Raw genomic sequence first — 23,782 nt, 5'->3', positions numbered from 1 at the left:
ACGTGATGATCCTATCATTCTTATAAGTGTGTCAAACAATGAAATATACTTGTAAAAATCACCAAATTTACGAACAATCCAGAAATACGGCCAAATTTAACGTATAAGGGAGAGAGATACGACAAAATGTCACAGGACCAAAGTTGTAGATCACTCCGAATTGAAGGGACATTGTGCCATCCGTTTTGTGATACGACTTACCGTTTAGACAAAAAATAGCTCAAAAGGAATGTCTGCACAGTCATTAAAATTGCCTCCATATTTCGATATCTTTAGGGGTAAAAAGTGAAAAATTTGAACATCTTGGAATTTTCCCGTCGGTTAGGGACCAAAAGCTATAATTTCACCAAATTTCAATTGTCTACCTCGTCTGGCAGGTTGTGCTGCCATCTTGATTTGGGGGGATAGGGGATAAAAATGAGGAAATTCCCGAAAATTTTTAAGCCCACGAAACCTATAGGTTATCGTTTTGGATATACTATACGACTGTGTTCTTATGCTGAGCCCAAAATTTGAGCCCCCCCAGCGTGCCCCCTTCAGGGAATTTTGAGAATTTCCGATTTTTCTAGGGATCCTGGGGTCATCAGTTTCCCCCGTACCAAGTTTCAAATTTCCGAGATTTCTGGAAGTGCCTCATTAATTCACGTCTTTTTTCATTTTTAAATATTTATATATACATCGCTCCAGCCCGACTTGCTTTTATATATATAGATGACGGATAAGCATGAGCACGTTGAAAAGTGCAGACTTCCACTTCGAGATTCATATCTCCTAAACGGTTTATGATATTAGGAACCGGTTTGCGCCATCAGACGCCCCATTTATCGCTCTAAATGTTTGTTGCTAAACCATATCCTCGTATGTCCCATATTAAGGGGGTAAATAGAGTTCAAATTTTGAATAGGGTGAAATTTGGGTGCATTTTTAACATTTTACATTACATTTTGCCTACTTATGTATAAGCTAGAATCATGAAATTTGGTACACATATGTCCCGTAATCGTGCCAATGTGAGTACCTAACGTGATGATTCTATCATTCTTATAAGTGTGTCAAACAATGAAATATACTTGTAAAAATCACCAAATTTACGAACAATCCAGAAATACGGCCAAATTTAACGTATAAGGGAGAGAGATACGACAAAATGTCACAGGACCAAAGTTGTAGATCACTCCGAATCGAAGAGACATTGTGCCATCCGTTTTGTGATACGACTTACCGTTTAGACAAAAAATAGCTCAAAAGGAATGTCTGCACAGTCATTAAAATTGCCTCCATATTTCGATATCTTTAGGGGTAAAAAGTGAAAAATTTGAACATCTTGGAATTTTCCCGTCGGTTAGGGACCAAAAGCTATAATTTCACCAAATTTCAATTGTCTACCTCGTCTGGCAGGTTGTGCCGCCATCTTGATTTGGGGGGATAGGGGATAAAAATGAGGAAATTCCCGAAAATTTTTAAGCCCACGAAACCTATAGGTTATCGTTTTGGATATACTATACGACTGTGTTCTTATGCTGAGCCCAAAATTTGAGCCCCCCCAGCGTGCCCCCTTCAGGGAATTTTGAGAATTTCCGATTTTTCTAGGGATCCTGGGGTCATCAGTTTCCCCCGTACCAAGTTTCAAATTTCTGAGATTTCTGGAAGTGCCTCATTAATTCACGTCTTTTTTCATTTTCAAATATTTATATATACATCGCTCCAGCCCGACTTGCTTTTATATATATAGATGACGGATAAGCATGAGCACGTTGAAAAGTGCAGACTTCCACTTCGAGATTCATATCTCCTAAACTGTTTATGATATTAAGAAACGGTTTGCCCCATCAGACGCGTCATTTATTGCTCTAAATGTTTGTTGCTAAACCATATCCTCGTATGTCCCATATTAAGGGGGTAAATTGAGTTCAAATTTTGAATAGGGTGAAATTTGGGTGCATTTTTAACATTTTAAATTACTTTTTGCCTACTTATGTATAAGCTAGTATCATGAAATTTGGTACACATATGTCCCTTAATCGTTCCAATGTGCGCACCTAACGTGATGATCCTATCATTCTTATAAGTGTGTCAAACAATGAAATATACTTGTAAAAATCACCAAATTTACGAACAATCCAGAAATACGGCCAAATTTAACGTATAAGGGAGAGAGATACGACAAAATGTCACAGGACCAAAGTTGTAGATCACTCCGAATTGAAGGGACATTGTGCCATCCGTTTTGTGATACGACTTACCGTTTAGACAAAAAATAGCTCAAAAGGAATGTCTGCACAGTCATTAAAATTGCCTCCATATTTCGATATCTTTAGGGGTAAAAAGTGAAAAATTTGAACATCTTGGAATTTTCCCGTCGGTTAGGGACCAAAAGCTATAATTTCACCAAATTTCAATTGTCTACCTCGTCTGGCAGGTTGTGCTGCCATCTTGATTTGGGGGGATAGGGGATAAAAATGAGGAAATTCCCGAAAATTTTTAAGCCCACGAAACCTATAGGTTATCGTTTTGGATATACTATACGACTGTGTTCTTATGCTGAGCCCAAAATTTGAGCCCCCCCAGCGTGCCCCCTTCAGGGAATTTTGAGAATTTCCGATTTTTCTAGGGATCCTGGGGTCATCAGTTTCCCCCGTACCAAGTTTCAAATTTCCGAGATTTCTGGAAGTGCCTCATTAATTCACGTCTTTTTTCATTTTTAAATATTTATATATACATCGCTCCAGCCCGACTTGCTTTTATATATATAGATGACGGATAAGCATGAGCACGTTGAAAAGTGCAGACTTCCACTTCGAGATTCATATCTCCTAAACGGTTTATGATATTAAGAAACAGTTTGCGCCATCAGACGCCCCATTTATCGCTCTAAATGTTTGTTGCTAAACCATATCCTCGTATCTCCCATATTAAGGGGGTAAATAGAGTTCAAATTTTGAATAGGGTGAAATTTGGGTGCATTTTTAACATTTTATATTACATTTTGCCTACTTATGTATAAGCTAGAATCATGAAATTTGGTACACATATGTCCCGTAATCGTGCCAATGTGAGCACCTAACGTGATGATTCTATCATTCTTATAAGTGTGTCAAACAATGAAATATACTTGTAAAAATCACCAAATTTACGAACAATCCAGAAATACGGCCAAATTTAACGTATAAGGGAGAGAGATACGACAAAATGTCACAGGACCAAAGTTGTAGATCACTCCGAATTGAAGAGACATTGTGCCATCCGTTTTGTGATACGACTTACCGTTTAGACAAAAAATAGCTCAAAAGGAATGTCTGCACAGTCATTAAAATTGCCTCCATATTTCGATATCTTTAGGGGTAAAAAGTGAAAAATTTGAACATCTTGGAATTTTCCCGTCGGTTAGGGACCAAAAGCTATAATTTCACCAAATTTCAATTGTCTACCTCGTCTGGCAGGTTGTGCTGCCATCTTGATTTGGGGGGATAGGGGATAAAAATGAGGAAATTCCCGAAAATTTTTAAGCCCACGAAACCTATAGGTTATCGTTTTGGATATACTATACGACTGTGTTCTTATGCTGAGCCCAAAATTTGAGCCCCCCCAGCGTGCCCCCTTCAGGGAAATTTGAGAATTTCCGATTTTTCTAGGGATCCTGGGGTCATCAGTTTCCCCCGTACCAAGTTTCAAATTTCTGAGATTTCTGGAAGTGCCTCATTAATTCACGTCTTTTTTCATTTTTAAATATTTATATATACATCGCTCCAGCCCGACTTGCTTTTATATATATAGATGACGGATAAGCATGAGCACGTTGAAAAGTGCAGACTTCCACTTCGAGATTCATATCTCCTAAACGGTTTATGATATTAAGAAACAGTTTGCGCCATCAGACGCCCCATTTATCGCTCTAAATGTTTGTTGCTAAACCATATCCTCGTATCTCCCATATTAAGGGGGTAAATTGAGTTCAAATTTTGAATAGGGTGAAATTTGGGTGCATTTTTAACATTTTAAATTACTTTTTGCCTACTTATGTATAAGCTAGTATCATGAAATTTGGTACACATATGTCCCTTAATCGTTCCAATGTGCGCACCTAACGTGATGATCCTATCATTCTTATAAGTGTGTCAAACAATGAAATATACTTGCAAAAATCACCAAATTTACGAACAATCCAGAAATACGGCCAAATTGAACGTATAAGGGAGAGAGATACGACAAAATGTCACAGGACCAAAGTTGTAGATCACTCCGAATTGAAGAGACATTGTGCCATCCGTTTTGTGATACGACTTACCGTTTAGCCAAAAAATAGCTCAAAAGGAATGTCTGCACAGTCATTAAAATTGCCTCCATATTTCGATATCTTTAGGGGTAAAAAGTGAAAAATTTGAACATCTTGGAATTTTCCCGTCGGTTAGGGACCAAAAGCTATAATTTCACCAAATTTCAATTGTCTACCTCGTCTGGCAGGTCGTGCTGCCATCTTGATTTGGGGGGATAGGGGATAAAAATGAGGAAATTCCCGAAAATTTTTAAGCCCACGAAACCTATAGGTTATCGTTTTGGATATACTATACGACTGTGTTCTTATGCTGAGCCCAAAATTTGAGCCCCCCCCAGCGTGCCCCCTTCAGGGAATTTTGAGAATTTCCGATTTTTCTAGGGATCCTGGGGTCATCAGTTTCCCCCGTACCAAGTTTCAAATTTCCGAGGTTTCTGGAAGTGCCTCATTAATTCACGTCTTTTTTCATTTTCAAATATTTATATATACATCGCTCCAGCCCGACTTGCTTTTATATATATAGATGACGGATAAGCATGAGCACGTTGAAAAGTGCAGACTTCCACTTCGAGATTCATATCTCCTAAACGGTTTATGATATTAAGAAACAGTTTGCGCCATCAGACGCCCCATTTATCGCTCTAAATGTTTGTTGCTAAACCATATCCTCGTATCTCCCATATTAAGGGGGTAAATTGAGTTCAAATTTTGAATAGGGTGAAATTTGGGTGCATTTTTAACATTTTAAATTACTTTTTGCCTACTTATGTATAAGCTAGTATCATGAAATTTGGTACACATAAGTCCCTTAATCGTTCCAATGTGCGCACCTAACGTGATGATCCTATCATTCTTATAAGTGTGTCAAACAATGAAATATACTTGCAAAAATCACCAAATTTACGAACAATCCAGAAATACGGCCAAATTTAACGTATAAGGGAGAGAGATACGACAAAATGTCACAGGACCAAAGTTGTAGATCACTCCGAATTGAAGAGACATTGTGCCATCCGTTTTGTGATACGACTTACCGTTTAGCCAAAAAATAGCTCAAAAGGAATGTCTGCACAGTCATTAAAATTGCCTCCATATTTCGATATCTTTAGGGGTAAAAAGTGAAAAATTTGAACATCTTGGAATTTTCCCGTCGGTTAGGGACCAAAAGCTATAATTTCACCAAATTTCAATTGTCTACCTCGTCTGGCAGGTTGTGCTGCCATCTTGATTTGGGGGGATAGGGGATAAAAATGAGGAAATTCCCGAAAATTTTTAAGCCCACGAAACCTATAGGTTATCGTTTTGGATATACTATACGACTGTGTTCTTATGCTGAGCCCAAAATTTGAGCCCCCCCAGCGTGCCCTCTTCAGGGAATTTTGAGAATTTCCGATTTTTCTAGGGATCCTGGGGTCATCAGTTTCCCCCGTACCAAGTTTCAAATTTCTGAGATTTCTGGAAGTGCCTCATTAATTCACGTCTTTTTTCATTTTTAAATATTTATATATACATCGCTCCAGCCCGACTTGCTTTTATATATATAGATGACGGATAAGCATGAGCACGTTGAAAAGTGCAGACTTCCACTTCGAGATTCATATCTCCTAAACGGTTTATGATATTAGGAACCGGTTTGCGCCATCAGACGCCCCATTTATCGCTCTAAATGTTTGTTGCTAAACCATATCCTCGTATGTCCCATATTAAGGGGGTAAATAGAGTTCAAATTTTGAATAGGGTGAAATTTGGGTGCATTTTTAACATTTTACATTACATTTTGCCTACTTATGTATAAGCTAGAATCATGAAATTTGGTACACATATGTCCCGTAATCGTGCCAATGTGAGTACCTAACGTGATGATTCTATCATTCTTATAAGTGTGTCAAACAATGAAATATACTTGTAAAAATCACCAAATTTACGAACAATCCAGAAATACGGCCAAATTTAACGTATAAGGGAGAGAGATACGACAAAATGTCACAGGACCAAAGTTGTAGATCACTCCGAATCGAAGAGACATTGTGCCATCCGTTTTGTGATACGACTTACCGTTTAGACAAAAAATAGCTCAAAAGGAATGTCTGCACAGTCATTAAAATTGCCTCCATATTTCGATATCTTTAGGGGTAAAAAGTGAAAAATTTGAACATCTTGGAATTTTCCCGTCGGTTAGGGACCAAAAGCTATAATTTCACCAAATTTCAATTGTCTACCTCGTCTGGCAGGTTGTGCCGCCATCTTGATTTGGGGGGATAGGGGATAAAAATGAGGAAATTCCCGAAAATTTTTAAGCCCACGAAACCTATAGGTTATCGTTTTGGATATACTATACGACTGTGTTCTTATGCTGAGCCCAAAATTTGAGCCCCCCCAGCGTGCCCCCTTCAGGGAATTTTGAGAATTTCCGATTTTTCTAGGGATCCTGGGGTCATCAGTTTCCCCCGTACCAAGTTTCAAATTTCTGAGATTTCTGGAAGTGCCTCATTAATTCACGTCTTTTTTCATTTTCAAATATTTATATATACATCGCTCCAGCCCGACTTGCTTTTATATATATAGATGACGGATAAGCATGAGCACGTTGAAAAGTGCAGACTTCCACTTCGAGATTCATATCTCCTAAACTGTTTATGATATTAAGAAACGGTTTGCCCCATCAGACGCGTCATTTATTGCTCTAAATGTTTGTTGCTAAACCATATCCTCGTATGTCCCATATTAAGGGGGTAAATTGAGTTCAAATTTTGAATAGGGTGAAATTTGGGTGCATTTTTAACATTTTAAATTACTTTTTGCCTACTTATGTATAAGCTAGTATCATGAAATTTGGTACACATATGTCCCTTAATCGTTCCAATGTGCGCACCTAACGTGATGATCCTATCATTCTTATAAGTGTGTCAAACAATGAAATATACTTGTAAAAATCACCAAATTTACGAACAATCCAGAAATACGGCCAAATTTAACGTATAAGGGAGAGAGATACGACAAAATGTCACAGGACCAAAGTTGTAGATCACTCCGAATTGAAGAGACATTGTGCCATCCGTTTTGTGATACGACTTACCGTTTAGCCAAAAAATAGCTCAAAAGGAATGTCTGCACAGTCATTAAAATTGCCTCCATATTTCGATATCTTTAGGGGTAAAAAGTGAAAAATTTGAACATCTTGGAATTTTCCCGTCGGTTAGGGACCAAAAGCTATAATTTCACCAAATTTCAATTGTCTACCTCGTCTGGCAGGTTGTGCTGCCATCTTGATTTGGGGGGATAGGGGATAAAAATGAGGAAATTCCCGAAAATTTTTAAGCCCACGAAACCTATAGGTTATCGTTTTGGATATACTATACGACTGTGTTCTTATGCTGAGCCCAAAATTTGAGCCCCCCCAGCGTGCCCCCTTCAGGGAATTTTGAGAATTTCCGATTTTTCTAGGGATCCTGGGGTCATCAGTTTCCCCCGTACCAAGTTTCAAATTTCCGAGATTTCTGGAAGTGCCTCATTAATTCACGTCTTTTTTCATTTTTAAATATTTATATATACATCGCTCCAGCCCGACTTGCTTTTATATATATAGATGACGGATAAGCATGAGCACGTTGAAAAGTGCAGACTTCCACTTCGAGATTCATATCTCCTAAACGGTTTATGATATTAGGAACCGGTTTGCGCCATCAGACGCCCCATTTATCGCTCTAAATGTTTGTTGCTAAACCATATCCTCGTATGTCCCATATTAAGGGGGTAAATAGAGTTCAAATTTTGAATAGGGTGAAATTTGGGTGCATTTTTAACATTTTACATTACATTTTGCCTACTTATGTATAAGCTAGAATCATGAAATTTGGTACACATATGTCCCGTAATCGTGCCAATGTGAGTACCTAACGTGATGATTCTATCATTCTTATAAGTGTGTCAAACAATGAAATATACTTGTAAAAATCACCAAATTTACGAACAATCCAGAAATACGGCCAAATTTAACGTATAAGGGAGAGAGATACGACAAAATGTCACAGGACCAAAGTTGTAGATCACTCCGAATCGAAGCGACATTGTGCCATCCGTTTTGTGATACGACTTACCGTTTAGACAAAAAATAGCTCAAAAGGAATGTCTGCACAGTCATTAAAATTGCCTCCATATTTCGATATCTTTAGGGGTAAAAAGTGAAAAATTTGAACATCTTGGAATTTTCCCGTCGGTTAGGGACCAAAAGCTATAATTTCACCAAATTTCAATTGTCTACCTCGTCTGGCAGGTTGTGCCGCCATCTTGATTTGGGGGGATAGGGGATAAAAATGAGGAAATTCCCGAAAATTTTTAAGCCCACGAAACCTATAGGTTATCGTTTTGGATATACTATACGACTGTGTTCTTATGCTGAGCCCAAAATTTGAGCCCCCCCAGCGTGCCCCCTTCAGGGAATTTTGAGAATTTCCGATTTTTCTAGGGATCCTGGGGTCATCAGTTTCCCCCGTACCAAGTTTCAAATTTCTGAGATTTCTGGAAGTGCCTCATTAATTCACGTCTTTTTTCATTTTCAAATATTTATATATACATCGCTCCAGCCCGACTTGCTTTTATATATATAGATGACGGATAAGCATGAGCACGTTGAAAAGTGCAGACTTCCACTTCGAGATTCATATCTCCTAAACTGTTTATGATATTAAGAAACGGTTTGCCCCATCAGACGCGTCATTTATTGCTCTAAATGTTTGTTGCTAAACCATATCCTCGTATGTCCCATATTAAGGGGGTAAATTGAGTTCAAATTTTGAATAGGGTGAAATTTGGGTGCATTTTTAACATTTTAAATTACTTTTTGCCTACTTATGTATAAGCTAGTATCATGAAATTTGGTACACATATGTCCCTTAATCGTTCCAATGTGCGCACCTAACGTGATGATCCTATCATTCTTATAAGTGTGTCAAACAATGAAATATACTTGTAAAAATCACCAAATTTACGAACAATCCAGAAATACGGCCAAATTTAACGTATAAGGGAGAGAGATACGACAAAATGTCACAGGACCAAAGTTGTAGATCACTCCGAATTGAAGGGACATTGTGCCATCCGTTTTGTGATACGACTTACCGTTTAGACAAAAAATAGCTCAAAAGGAATGTCTGCACAGTCATTAAAATTGCCTCCATATTTCGATATCTTTAGGGGTAAAAAGTGAAAAATTTGAACATCTTGGAATTTTCCCGTCGGTTAGGGACCAAAAGCTATAATTTCACCAAATTTCAATTGTCTACCTCGTCTGGCAGGTTGTGCTGCCATCTTGATTTGGGGGGATAGGGGATAAAAATGAGGAAATTCCCGAAAATTTTTAAGCCCACGAAACCTATAGGTTATCGTTTTGGATATACTATACGACTGTGTTCTTATGCTGAGCCCAAAATTTGAGCCCCCCCAGCGTGCCCCCTTCAGGGAATTTTGAGAATTTCCGATTTTTCTAGGGATCCTGGGGTCATCAGTTTCCCCCGTACCAAGTTTCAAATTTCCGAGATTTCTGGAAGTGCCTCATTAATTCACGTCTTTTTTCATTTTTAAATATTTATATATACATCGCTCCAGCCCGACTTGCTTTTATATATATAGATGTGATCACCTACTTACCAACTTGCGCCTTCCACTTGCACAAAATAGGAATGGATTCTGTCGGTACAAGTAACTTGGTGGAAGCTCACGAAATGCCCTTCACACTGCTTGCAGGAGACTGGCTGCAAGCTTCTCGTCCAAAAAATTGCTAACCGCTGCAAGTCAAGTTGCTATGAACAATTATGAAGCAGAATAATGCCGAATACTTTGTCGCTACTATATCGCTTCTTTAGTAAAACGTCATCCTTTTATAAACGTAAACAAAAGAAAATAGGCTACGATAAAAGCAGTCTTTAAGCAACCATGTTGATACACAAGTATACAAACACACACTAACAAATTACTGTGTCAATCCTTACGCCACAGCCTATGCAACGTATGTTTCAACAATTGCTTGTAGACCGAAACAGGTAACTGAAGCCTATAATCGGTAGACGTGCACAGCCCTAAGTCAGCAACATGGGGAAGTACAAGCCGAGTGAAGGGAAGCGCTTTGCTCCCTCGTGCACAGGTATTTCTAGCACGGGCACTGCGCTTACGGCTGGCAAGCTTTGACACACGTGGCGTAGAGGCCTTCCCTGTCTCTATTCACGGTCATGCGGGGGACTTCAGACGCTTCTGGTTAATTTTTCTGACGCGGTGACGAGTGTTTGTCTTTATACGCATTTCTTCATTACATATATCCTTACACACAACACATCATAGTGCGCACCCCCCCCCCCCCCCCGCAAAAATGTAATAGTTGTATACATCCCTCCGCACAATGTTGGTATGAGGAAGTTCATCAGCTGGACCAACGCCACCTAATCTAGGCGGCGTTGGCTGCACCAGGTCCACATGTGCAACACAGACTTGCGAAATACTAACCACGCCATATATAGGATGTAAGAAAAATTACATCCAGTAACCGCTTGCCGCGTTAAAGGAAATCGGGACAATTAAACTGAGGATAAGAATGATCTTTCTTTCTTAATCTGCTTACCCTCCAGGGTTGGTTTTTCCCTCGGACTCAGCAAGGTATCCCACCTCTACCATCTGAAGGGCAGTATCCTGGAGTGTGAGACATTGGGTTGGGGGATACAACTGGGAAGGATGACCAGTACCTCGCCCAGGCGGCCTCACCTGCTATGCTGAACAGGGGCCTTGCGGAGGGATTGGAAGGGATAGACAAGGAAGAGGGAAGGAAGCGGCCGTGGCCTTAAGTTAGGTACCATCCCGGCATTTGCCTGGAGGAGAAGTGGGAAACCACGGAAAACCACTTCCAGGATGGCTGAGGTGGTAATCCAACCCACCGTTACTCAGCTGACCTCCCGAGACTGAATGGACTCCGTTCCAGCACTCGTACCACTTTTCAAATTTCGTGGCAGAGCCGGGAATCGAACCCGGGTCTCCGCGGGTGGCAGTTAATCACACTAACCACTATACCACGGAGGCGGACAGAATGATCTTCTAAATCACAATTTTCATCCAGAATCAGCTGGGGCTAATAAATCAATGTCACTTTAGACGAGGTCTGCAGCTTCAAAAGGGGCCTCTACGACTTTTAAAATCACATGTATGTTGCGAAACCCGTTTTAAAAAATCACAATTGTGTTGCGAAACGTTTTTATTCTGTTTAGGGGTCATGAATCGTCAAGATCCGTCAGACACCGTAGGTCGATTTTCTGCAACAATACAAAGTCGTCATTCGAAACCAGGATTACTTTATTTAAAAAAAATGGAAAAGATCCAGATCGATTTGTTCCACGTAATCTCCGACAAGGGAATAGTCTAACGAAAATGTTGCAAACTTTGGGCTGGGAAGACTTGGGAGTAAGGAGACGAGCTGCTCGACTAAGCGGTATGTTCCGAGCTATAAGCGGAGAGATGACGTGAATGAAATAAGTAGACGAATAGCCTTGATTAGAGCTTTTAAAGGTAGGAAATATTATCAGATGAAGATAAAATTAGAATTCATGAGGACAAATTGGGGCAAATATTCATTTACAGGAAGAGGAATTCGGGAATGGAATAATTCTTCAAGGGAAAGGTTCGATACATTCCCAAGTCTTTTGAAATCGAATTAAGGAAAGACTAGATAAACAACTGATAGGAAATCTGTCATGTTGAAATCTCTCTATTAAATATAAATATAAATAATAATGACTAATGGAATTTGGGAGCCATAAATATACAAATAAATAATTCTTAAACTTTGCCGGCTGTTGAAACTCATCTTCAGGGTCGTTGCCTTGTGACAAGGAGATCTGAATCACTTGATACCTAAAAAATTAATATTGGAAAAGGAGTCCATCTGGTAATTTCCCCCACCCATAGAAATTAAACAGAATATATATTAATCTCATACAATATACTTAGTCAATTAAACCTGTATTTACCTAGAAATCCGAGCAGAGCTCGTCGTGATACACCCTTGAACATATATAACAAAATAAAGAGAATATTGATATAAATAATAAATGTCTTAATTTATGAAATAACTCTCTCTCAATAACTGGTACTCAGTTTATTCCGCAACGCAAAATATTCACACGCAGTCATGACTCATTTTTCAAGAATGGACTCCACTTTGCTGATGGCGTTGGTATAGTTTGAAAAGGCCCAACACGTTACCTTACGTAGACTCTCCGTAGAATTATATATGGCTAACATTCATAACCATAGAATGTTGTTACACTCCAGCATCTTTCTCCCTGGTTCCTTCAACAGCAGATCTCGAACTCTCAACATGGCATGGGACATCTTCCCACAACTCGTACAAAACACCTCTCCGATTACCACCAGTATCACATCTGCACACTGCAAGCTGCAACTTCCAACTCTCGACGCGTGCTTGCACCACACTAGCCCAAGCCAACACAACAGCATCTTAAAATAGCCCAGTTCCTGGAATTTTCCACCTCAGCTCCGTCAACACGTAAACCCCCGCTCGGAGACTCGTCACGTACACAACCGGGAGATAAACTGAGTGATCGAAACACACTAGTCCCAAATAAAATATAGAGAGTATCCATAATAACGAGAGTTCCAAAAAGAGTTACTAAGCCGCGACGGCTAAATACACACATAAATGAAATATACACATGAATAAATAATAATAATAATAATAATAATAATAATAATGACAATAATAATAATAATAATAATAATATCTGACCGGGGTTTGTCAGGTTACAATGTGGATAACAGTCCTAAGTGCAGATCAGGATTGATTGATTGATTGACTGATTGATTGATTGCTTGATTGATTGTGAAACAAATCATAGACCGAAGACCAAGCAGAACAAACAACTCAATGAATTGCTGAACTACTGTATATTAACTTACAGTTCGCTCTGGGTTTGCGAGTTAGTTGCACTGGTCCCCTTCAGCACGTCCTATTATGTACTACAGGATAGCACTTTTCTTTTTTTTTCTTTTTTTTTTTTTTTGCTTTACGTCGCACCGACACAGATAGGTCTTATGGCGACGATGGGACAGGGAAGGGCTAGGAGTGGGAAGGAAGCGGCCGTGAGCATTTGCCTGGTGTGAAAATGGGAAACCACGGAAAACCATTTTCAGGGCTGCCGACAGTGGGGTTCGAACCTACTATCTCCCGATTACTGGATACTGGCCACACTTAAGCGACTGCAGCTATCGAGCTCGGTGATAGCACTTTTCCTTCACATTGTATGTCCTCATTTTATTAAGTGTTCTGTCCATATGATGATTAGAGATTTTCCTTCTTACGGAGGACGTTATAGAACTTCTTTTTCAATCGAGATGGCATTAATACCGTGTGGTGAAAATAATGAACTCCGTGAAGTGCATATCTATGTTATAAACTATTAACTGTTTTTACACCTCGTAACCCATTTGAAAGGGGCTGCCTGGCCGAGGTGGTAAAGGCGTGCTCGGTTCGTCCGGAAGGACGTGGGTTCGAATCCCCATCAGGAAATCGAAAAAAATTAGAAACGAGATTTTTATTTTTATTTCCGGAGGTGCACATGGCCCTGAGGTTTACTCCGCCTACACCAAACATGAGTACCAGGTTAATTCCTGGGGGCAAAGGCGGCCGGGCTAACCACTCTACCCCATCACGTGCCGAGGTTACGATTAGTGGAAGCCTTTACTTTTCACCCCTCCAAGGGCCTTCATGTCCTGTACGGAGTCGACTTTGCTTTAACCCATTTAAACTGCATTATGTCGATGCTAAATTTTAATACAACTTTAAAATTTAATTTGAAATGTATTATTCTCCTTTCAGTATGTTTAGAGTCCATTATTTTACTCACCACCATCACACCCACCCCAACCACTACACCAATTCATGCTGTTTTCCTCACTTAAACTAATAACATAAAAATAACATGAAATCATTTCAGTATAATATATAATGATTTCATGTGGAAATTACAGCCAGATGGGGCCTTTGTAAGCAGATCCTCCGATGAGGGTGGTGGTGAGTATTGTTTTAAAAGGAAGTACAGCTGGGCAACCGTACTCAGTTAACACTATTCCGAAGGAAAATGGAAGACACTTCGAAGAATGAAGATATTCGTAAACGAAAAGAAAGGGGTAAGGGCATGAAAATGAAAGACTCTTTGGGCCTCACAAAGCTAATAACATCGGGGTCGGAAAAGAACGAGTGTTGACCAAGGGAGGTCGGATAGGAAAGGTGGAAGTAAGGAGACTAACACAAGTAAGTGGAAGGAATGTCAGACTCTCCTAACTCCTAGCCAACTTTTAGGCGCCTCTTTCGACAAGGAGGAGATTTCGTCCCCACCCTCAGGGGGTCCGATGAGTTTGAGCGGCGTCTGCCGTGTATGGGAAGCTGCATATTATTGTGGTGGAGGATAGTGTGTTGCGTGATGTGTGAGTTACAGGAACTTTGGGGAAACACAAACACCTAGCCTCTAGCCAAGGATATTAATCATTTAGGATTAAAATCCCAAAATCCAGCTTAAAATCGAACTCAGGGCCCCAATGTCAGAAGCCCTAGACATTGGTCGCTCAATCATTTCATTAACCTTAAAGGAATGATACAGTAGTAGGATATAGCCTCAGAATCAATAAATAGTGATATCTTTTGCTATTTGCTTTACGTCGCACCGACACAGATAGCTCTTTTGGCGACGATGGGATAGGAAAGGCCTGGGAATTCGAACGAAGCGGCCGTGGCCTTAATTAAGGTACAGCCACAGCATTTGCCTGGTGTGAAAATGGGAAACTACGGAAAACCATCTTCAGGGCTGCCGACAGTGGGGCTCGAACTCACTATCTCCCGATTACTGGATACTGGCCGCACTTAAGCGACTGCAGCTATCGAGCTAGTGAATAGTGATCTTACGTGGCTGATATGGACCGTGTCTACAGGTATGTGAAATGGAATGTTACATTCATACTATGAAACATCCAAAAGAATACCATGACATTTTTGGGGTTACTGGAGCCATCTAGACCCATTTTGGGATTTTAGATGGTTGCCCTCCCTGACGCTGCATGATCCTTCTGGTGAGAATTTCACCCAAAGATCCACTGGGATTCAAACCTCGGTTATCTGGAAAGAAGCTAGCATGTAAACCACTACGCTACTCAAATACACTCATACACACAGACCTACTAATAGTCACACATTGTGATATGGTACTACCAATGATCAAACATGAGTTATATTAATTATGTGGTTTCTTTTATTCGGCAGCTATGACGTTGGAGGATGATCACAGCACTGAGACTACGGAGACAATACTTCCCTACACGAATGTTGACGCCAATCTTCAAGAGCCGATAGCTGTTGGCCTGAACGAGGAAGACCAGCAGTCGGAAGTGATGAACTCTCGACCAAATTCACTCGCAGAAGTCACACTGAGGCATCACAACATACCCCAGAATTACGATGTAGCCCAGCGTAAATCACTGGATAGCGTCACGCTGCGACAGCCTCGTGCACAAGGACGACTGAGACACTCGCAGTCGATTATTGAGCCTAGTGCACGATCAAATGATGTCAACCCTGGGAATTCCCGACCTCGCCCTATGTCCTATAGCGCTGATGACCTTATTAGCCGTCCTGAGTATGAGAATGACCTGTTTGAGGCTGAAGATTATTACAGTTCGGTAAGTAACTGACAGATATCTTGACTGCTAAAAAAATATTTATTTATTTATTTATGTATGTATTTATTTATTTATTTATTTATTTATTTATTTATTTATTTATTTATTTATTTATTTATTTATTTATTTCCTTTCTTGCTTCCCTGCCTCTTCCTTCCTTCCTTCCTTCCTTCCTTCCTTCCTTTCTTCCTTCCTTCCTTCCTTCCTTCCTTCTTCTCTTCCATACGCCCTTTATCCTCCCACCCGTCCGTCACGTCTCATTGCTCCGTCTCCGCTGGTAATGGCACTGACATAATTTGTATATAGTAAAAATGTTTCTCTTAACTAGAGGAAACTTGTTTACTGCATATGACATGCTGGTAAACCCAGTGAAGCACATTGTTTTATTTTGGGGACGATGACTTAATTCTGTTTTGAAAATAATCTCAATGCCTCAGTTAGTATAGGTAGTTATGCGACAGCCTGCGGCTCGGACGGAATTTCGAACTAGTAACGTAAACTTATCACTTCAGTGGATATTGCGTACACTTATTGCTTCATACTATGGTGAATTTACTTATTTTCAATTAAACATTATTTATAAATAATTTTGATACATCGCCCCGCAAACCATCCAAGTTTGACATTTTTGTTTTGTTTTTAGTTTTGTTTGGTTGTGTGTTGCTATGAAAGATATAAGAGGTGTGTACATGGAGCAATGTGGTAATAAAACATCAGTATTAATGTTATTTGAAACAGTGAACAGTCCACTAAGCTACCAGAATCGTAAACATGGTCCTCCGACCCTGTATTAATGAAGTTAATACGAACTTTATGGCATACTGCAATATATGGGATATTTGATTATCGATAATGTTATAATGTTATTGGCTTTACGTCCCACTAACTACTTTTTCGGTTTTCGAAAACGCCGAAGTGCCGTAATATAGTCCAGTAAATCTACCGACACGAGGCTGACATATTTGAGCGCCTTCAAATACCACCGGACTGAGCCAGGATCGAACCTCCCAAGTTGGGATGAGGAAGCCAGCGGCTCAAATGTCTTAGCCACTCAGCCCGGCTGGAAATGGATTAATCCACAGATTAGTCAACATGATGATGATTATTATTAATTTCGTGTGGCTATTTCTAGCCGAGTGCAGCCCTTGTAAGGCAGACCCTTAGATGAGGGTGGGCGGCATCTGCCATGTGTACGTAACTGCGTGTTATTGTGGTGGAGGATAGTGTTATGTGTGGTGTGTGAGTTGCAGGGATGTTGGGGTCAGCACAAACACCCATCCCCCGGGCCATTGGAATTTACCAATGAAGGTTAAAATCCCCGACCCGGTCGGGAATCGAACCTGGGATCCTCTGAAACGAAGGCCAGTACAATGAACATTCAGCCAAGAGTCGGACAACATGATGATAGCAGAAGATTACTTGAGTTGGGAATGCAGAAACACCATTTTCTTTGTGTAGAGGGGTACGGCGCTGCAATAAGATGAAATTGTTTTTTTAACAAGTTTAAATTTGGTGATCGTTGATTCATAATCTGTCTGACTACCCGTGTTTATATTACTGTGAAGCGGAGTTCAACCGATCATAAAGGGTTTCTAATAAAGCAGCGCAGAAAATAATTACAGTACAGTAAAGTATCATTTTTCGTACTCTTTTGTTTTAGTAAGGAAGGCAATATCATCATAGTATGAAATAAAATAAGCCGAACAAGTGGCTGTTCGGTTTAGCTTACGTAGCTATCAGCTTGCATTCGGGAGATAGTGGGTTTGAACCCCACTGTCGACAGTCCTGAAGATGATTTACCGTGGTTTCCCATTTTCACAACAGGCATCTTAATTAAGGCTACGGTCACTTCCTTCCTACTCCTAGCCCTTTCCTAACCCATCGTCGCCGTAAGACCCATCTGTGTCGGTGCGACGTAAAGAAAATTAGGCACTGAATCCTTTAATGTAAGATGCCCCGATGTTATTTTCACTAGAATTTCAAATACTAATTCTTCATACATTTTATACATTCAACCATTATTATATTTCATCTCGTCACTATCTACAACATTAGAATATATTTCAATCTTGCGCGTGAATTTAAGAAATGGCAGTGAAATTTAACATGATGTACTTTTATATAGTACTGATGCTTCCATTCTTTTTATACAATAACCACTACACAATAGCAATTTCCGCTCTCCTCGGCCCATACATATTTCGTGACTAGAAGGCCTAGGGATATGAAAGTTTGCTTGTAGCTAGTCTCTAACCCGCAAAGCTTGCAAGAATACTCGGTGTTCAAAGACAAAAAGTGTGGAGGGTAAAAATATGAAATTGCAAAAGACATCTTCGTAAAGAGACTATACTCTGTATTCATAGATTTATTTTAAGAAAATCCATCTGGACAATTAGAAATCAAGAATTCACTATAGAGGAGGGATGAAGGGCTGTGCGCCATAAAAATATAGGCTACGAACATTATAAAATACTAGAAGGCCTAGGATGATGCAAGATAGCAAGCAGCTAGACACTAACCCATAAGACTTATTTTCTCTCTTTTACAATTTGATTTACGTCGCACCGACATGCAGCGATGGGATAGGAAAAGGCTAGGAAACGGAAGGAAGTGCCCGTGGCCTTAATTAAGGTACAGTCCCAGTATTTGCCTGGTGTTAAAATGGGAAACCACGGAGAAACATCTTCTGGGCAACCAACAATGAGGTTCGAACTCACTATCTCCCGAATGTAACCTCACAGCTGCGCGCCTCTAACCGCATAGTCAACTCGCTCGGTAAACCTGTGAGTGTACAGGGATACTTGGTGACCTAAATTTCCACGGTGCTCTCAACATAAGGGGTTTTCCGTAAAAATCTGAAATTACAAAAGAAGTTCTTTCCATTGCCACACTGATTTAACTTTTACACTCAAAAGACAACAGTTCCCTATCGTCCCGGATTTTATTTTCAACTATCGCTAAAGAGCAAAACACTCTTTCAACAAAGTGGGTATTTTCTCAGACAGCTGGTATTTTCCCATATGTCGCGCTCACTAAAAACAAAAAACAAAGAAGTTTTAAAAATTGCATTCAAGATAGTAAATATCAAGTTCATACACTAGGGAATGAAAACGTATTTAGGAAAATTATCTTTTGCACGTAAATATTCCTTTGCAATTAAGTTAATATTTCCTGTTAGAATTCTTTAAATGGAAACCACTTTCTTGATATCTAGAACCACAAAAATGGTCCCCTTTTCTATTATTATCCAACAATTGCCATTGGGACACATTAAATGGTCATAAATAAAACCGTTGGTATTTTAATGAGTAATGCTCGTTTACTTATATATATATATGCAAAAATCAGTCTACTAATTTAAATAATGTATCATCATTTGTACATCAAGTAAGTCTTCGTGCACATATCCAACATTTGGCTTTCTACCACAAACAAGACTCGTGACGGTGGGTGTATCAGCACATAAGAAGAGTATTTTTAGCGCAGTCCGGCACTCCGGTGTTACTTTTTTTTTTTTTTTTTTGCTTTACGTCGCACCGACACAGATAGGTCTTATGGCGACGATGGAGCAGGGAAGGGCTAGGACTGGGAAGGATGCGGCCGTGGCCTTAATTAAGGTACAGCCCCAGCATTTTCCTGGTGTGAAAATGGGAAACCACGGAAAACCATCTTCAGGGCTGCCGACAGTAGGATTCGAACCTACTATCTCCCGAATACTGGATACTGGACGCACTTAAGCGACTGCAGCTATCGAGCTCGGTCCGGTGTTACTAAAGACAGATAGCAGTGTTGAGAGGACGTTTATTATTATCACAATCATCATCATCATCATCATCATCATCATCATCATCATCACCATGTATGCATACCTAAGTTGCTTTGGAGCACGTTATCTCTGCTCAAGATTATACATACAGTATGTCAGCATTTTTAAGAAGAAAAGCGAAAGCATAGTTCTATACATGTATTCTCTTTATTTCCAGGCTAGTGCACAAGAGCGGCCACAATTTCGCACCTTTAAGACAAGACACGCTTCATTGTCCAGGCCGCAACATCGGCAGCCGTTGGCTCATTCCAACAGTGTGACGGAGAAACCGTCGTATAGGGTGAGTGATCAGTTGACGTTGTCAATTTATTTATTAACGTACCGTACAGTTCTTCAAAGGAAACCAATCACTGTGTACAGTATTTTAAGTACTGCTTCACATCATTAATACGGTTTTGAAAACTATACTAGAGCCAATTGCCGAGTGACTAGCTAGCTAGATCCCGAGTTCGATCCCCTTGTGTTTCAGAGATATTGGAATAGTGAGAAATTCATTCGTCGGGAATGTAAAATAAGCCTGGTGACTGCATTTAACATCCATCCGTAACATTTCTCTCAATGTGTCTTTTTTTTTTTTTTTTTGCTAGGGGCTTTACGTCGCACCGACACAGATAGGTCTTATGGCGACGATGGGATAGGAAGGGCCTAGGAGTTGGAAGGAAGCGGCCGTGGCCTTAATTAAGGTACAGCCCCAGCATTTGCCTGGTGTGAAAATGGGAAACCACGGAAAACCATCTTCAGGGCTGCCGATAGTGGGATTCGAACCTACTATCTCCCGGATGCAAGCTCACAGCCGCGCGCCTCTACGCGCACGGCCAACTCGCCCGGTCAATGTGTCTCTACTCTTATTTTTAGTCCTCATATTCACTCTAGAGAGCGTCCTTTGTTGTGTTGACTACATATTTCCAATCTGGCATCTAAAATAAATGTCTCATTATATAGAAGAGTTAACAAGCTTTCAGCGTTTATCACGAGCCATATATTAGTCTTCAAAATAAATACAGGAGTTGTTCTAGATTATTGATTTAAGAATCTTGAGAAACAAACACGTCTAGAGCCCTGGGGATGGTTTTCCAGGTATTCCTATTTTCATACCAGGTAAATCGTGGGGCAGTACCTTAATTAAGGCCACGGCTGTTACCTTCCCAGTCATTGCACTTTCCTATCCCATCAGCATCGAAAACCTGAGTTAGTGTAACGCCAAACTCATAGCAAAAGGAAACAGAAACCTTATGTTTAAATAAGTGGTAGCTGTTGAGTAACCAACAAGCTCCTTGCTGAATGAAATGAAATGTCGTATGGCTTTTAGTGGCGGGTTCGGGTTCGGCTCGCCAGGTGCAGGTCTTTCTATTTGACTCCCATACGCGACCTGCGCATCGTGATGAGGATGAAATGATGATGAAGACAACACATACACCCAGCCCCCGTGCCGTAGGAATTAACCAATTAAGGTTAAAATCCCCGACCCGGCCGGGAATCGAACCCGGGAACCTCTGAACTGAAGGCCAGTACGCTGACCGTTCAGCCAACGAGTCGGACCCTTGCTGAATGATGTATTGTAGTAATTTGTTTTTGCTCTGCAGACATTCATATGTGAGCGGTGTCGGTATGAACGCTTATGAATATTTATTATGGTGTAATTGTAGGTTAAATTTTATTGACTGATAATTCCTGAAGAACATATCCCTGTAATCTAGTAGTACTGAATTTATAGTACACATAGACGTGTTAGGGTGCTAAACCATCACATTCTGTATGTAAGTTTACAGCTACACTACTCGTACCACGTGCGGACCTTCAGCAGAAAAGCCTTATCGTACCGGGAATCGAATCGGGCAATCTCAATGAAATGCCACGAATTAAATTTATCGGGAAAGGGAAAAGATGTTAGCATCATTATATTTTCACGGTCACTAAGCATGAGGGAGTTATCTGACGATAAGTTTCCTTATCAATGACAGCTTTACTATGTGCTTCGAATCAAATAATGCCGCCACTTATAAGGCATTAGCTGAAGCTTACAGCTGTCAGACTGGAACCATAATCACTTATTTCTATAGCCATATTAGGATCATGTCATTTAACATGTAATTACTTCCTTTCAGAAGATCGGGACTTGGGAGTTCTTACAGCGTACCCTAAACATCGTAAAACATGCAGATAACACTATCGATAGAATGATAATTTACAGACAAACTACTAGATGAAGACGTCATCACACTGATAATGACACACCAATATCTTCAGGTCATCTGGCTAGGTAGCTGATAAACATCTGACAACTACTTTTGCAAGTGGTTTGACGTCGCACTAACTCAGACAGTTATTCAGCGACGAAGGGGTAAGAAAGGGCTTGGCCTGTAGAGGAAGCGGCCGTTGTCTAAAGCAAAGTACAAACCTTTTGCGAAAATGGGAAACTACCGGGAAACATCTTCAGGGCTGCCGATGGTGGAGTTCGAACTTTCTCCCTACAAGCTTACACTGCGTGGCCCGTACCACGCAGCCGGTTCAGACAGCTTCTGTTACCGCCGCTGAGGATTAAGAGCGATGACACACACAGCGGTTTTCGCCTAGTCGACAGCAGTTTCGACGGCAACACTTTACAAAATACACGTGGATGTGAACGAGCTGCATTGTGATTGCTGACGCGACGGAATATGGACCCTGACAGAGATTATTTATTGGAGGAAGAATGGTATCATTATTTTGTCACTGATTTATTTAGCTGCTCGAGGAGAAAAAAGAATAAAAGAAAGAATCGGCGAACGTGTGTCCATCTTATAGTGAGTGATCGAGTAACAAAAGGTCAAGGTCAATTCGAACAAGCAAGGAGAGATGAAGAAAAGTTATTTAATTTCACCCGGATGTCAATCGCTTGTTTTGATGAGTTACTTAATTTACCAAACTAACAATAAAAATACTCGTATGAGAACCAGTATGCTCCCAGAGAAGAAACTGGTTATAACTTTGAGGTAAATATCAGACACACACATGCATATTAAAATGAATTTAGTTTTATTTATTTTTACTCAATAATCAAATTTCGAATTATATGAAAATACTGTACACGCCGACTGTGAAACCGCTGTGTATGATGACTGGTATTGAACTCAATGGATGGAGGAACCGCTTGGAGTAATAAAGCACCTAGTTACACATTGGTGGTACGATGCGCAGAGTCGACATAAGGACCGCGAGATGGGTATCGCCGCTATGTGTAGTTTCACCGAGTTGAAGTCGAGAGCGTCGAATGTGCTGCCGACTCCGTGAAAACTGCTGTGCGTGCCTTCGCCCTTAAGGATAAGCATTATGGTTTCACGCATGAATTCGATTCCAGGCTCTATTTTGGACTGCTTGAGTGTTTTAAAATGTGTGCACTCAGCCACAGAAACACAACATATAAAGTTAGGTAAAATCCCACTCTTACTGCTCCAACGACAATGAATGAAGCAAGATGGAGCTACAACCTACACTGCGGGGAAGTCACCTACCCTTCTGCAACGACACTTTTGAGATGGCCTAAGTTATCAAGGAACTCCATTCCTGTACCCTTTCTGCACCCCGGATTCCACGGCTCCGTATGCCTTCATATGGGTTTCGTTGAAAGTCTCTGTCTTCAAGACAGATTCTTCTTTTTCTTCTTCTTCTTCTGTATTTTACCCTCCAGGGTCGTTTTTTTTCCTCGGACTCAGTGAGGAATCCCACCTCTACCGTCTCAAGGGTAGTACCCTGGAGCTTCAGACTCTGGGTCGGGGATACAACTGTGGAGGATGACCAGTACCTCGCCCAGGCGGCCTCACCTGCTATGCTGAACAGAGGCCTTGCGGGGCGATGGGACGTTTGGAAGGGATAGACAAGGAAGAGGGAAGGAAGCGGCCATGGCCATAAGTTAGGTACCATCCCAGCATTTGCCTGGAGGAGAAGTGGGGAAACCACGGAAAACCACTTCCAGGATG

At 40.5% G+C, this 23,782-nt stretch overlaps 1 protein-coding gene across 1 annotated transcript in view; it reads left to right on the top strand.

Annotated features, from left to right (window-relative positions):
• Window positions 1–20,006: 20,006 nt before the first annotated feature.
• Window positions 20,007–23,782, top strand: part of LOC136874914 (proton channel OtopLc) — a 224,654-nt gene continuing 220,878 nt past the window's right edge. The window contains exon 1 of the mRNA XM_067148624.2: window positions 20,007–20,106. The gene's annotated coding sequence lies outside the window, so the exon portion shown is untranslated. The remainder of the gene's footprint in view (window positions 20,107–23,782) is intronic.

This window comes from Anabrus simplex, chromosome 1, assembly GCF_040414725.1.
Source record: "Anabrus simplex isolate iqAnaSimp1 chromosome 1, ASM4041472v1, whole genome shotgun sequence".
Lineage (NCBI taxonomy): Eukaryota > Metazoa > Arthropoda > Insecta > Orthoptera > Tettigoniidae > Anabrus > Anabrus simplex.
The sequence above is the reverse complement of the archived record's forward strand: the minus strand, read 5'-3'. Positions and strand labels throughout refer to the sequence as shown.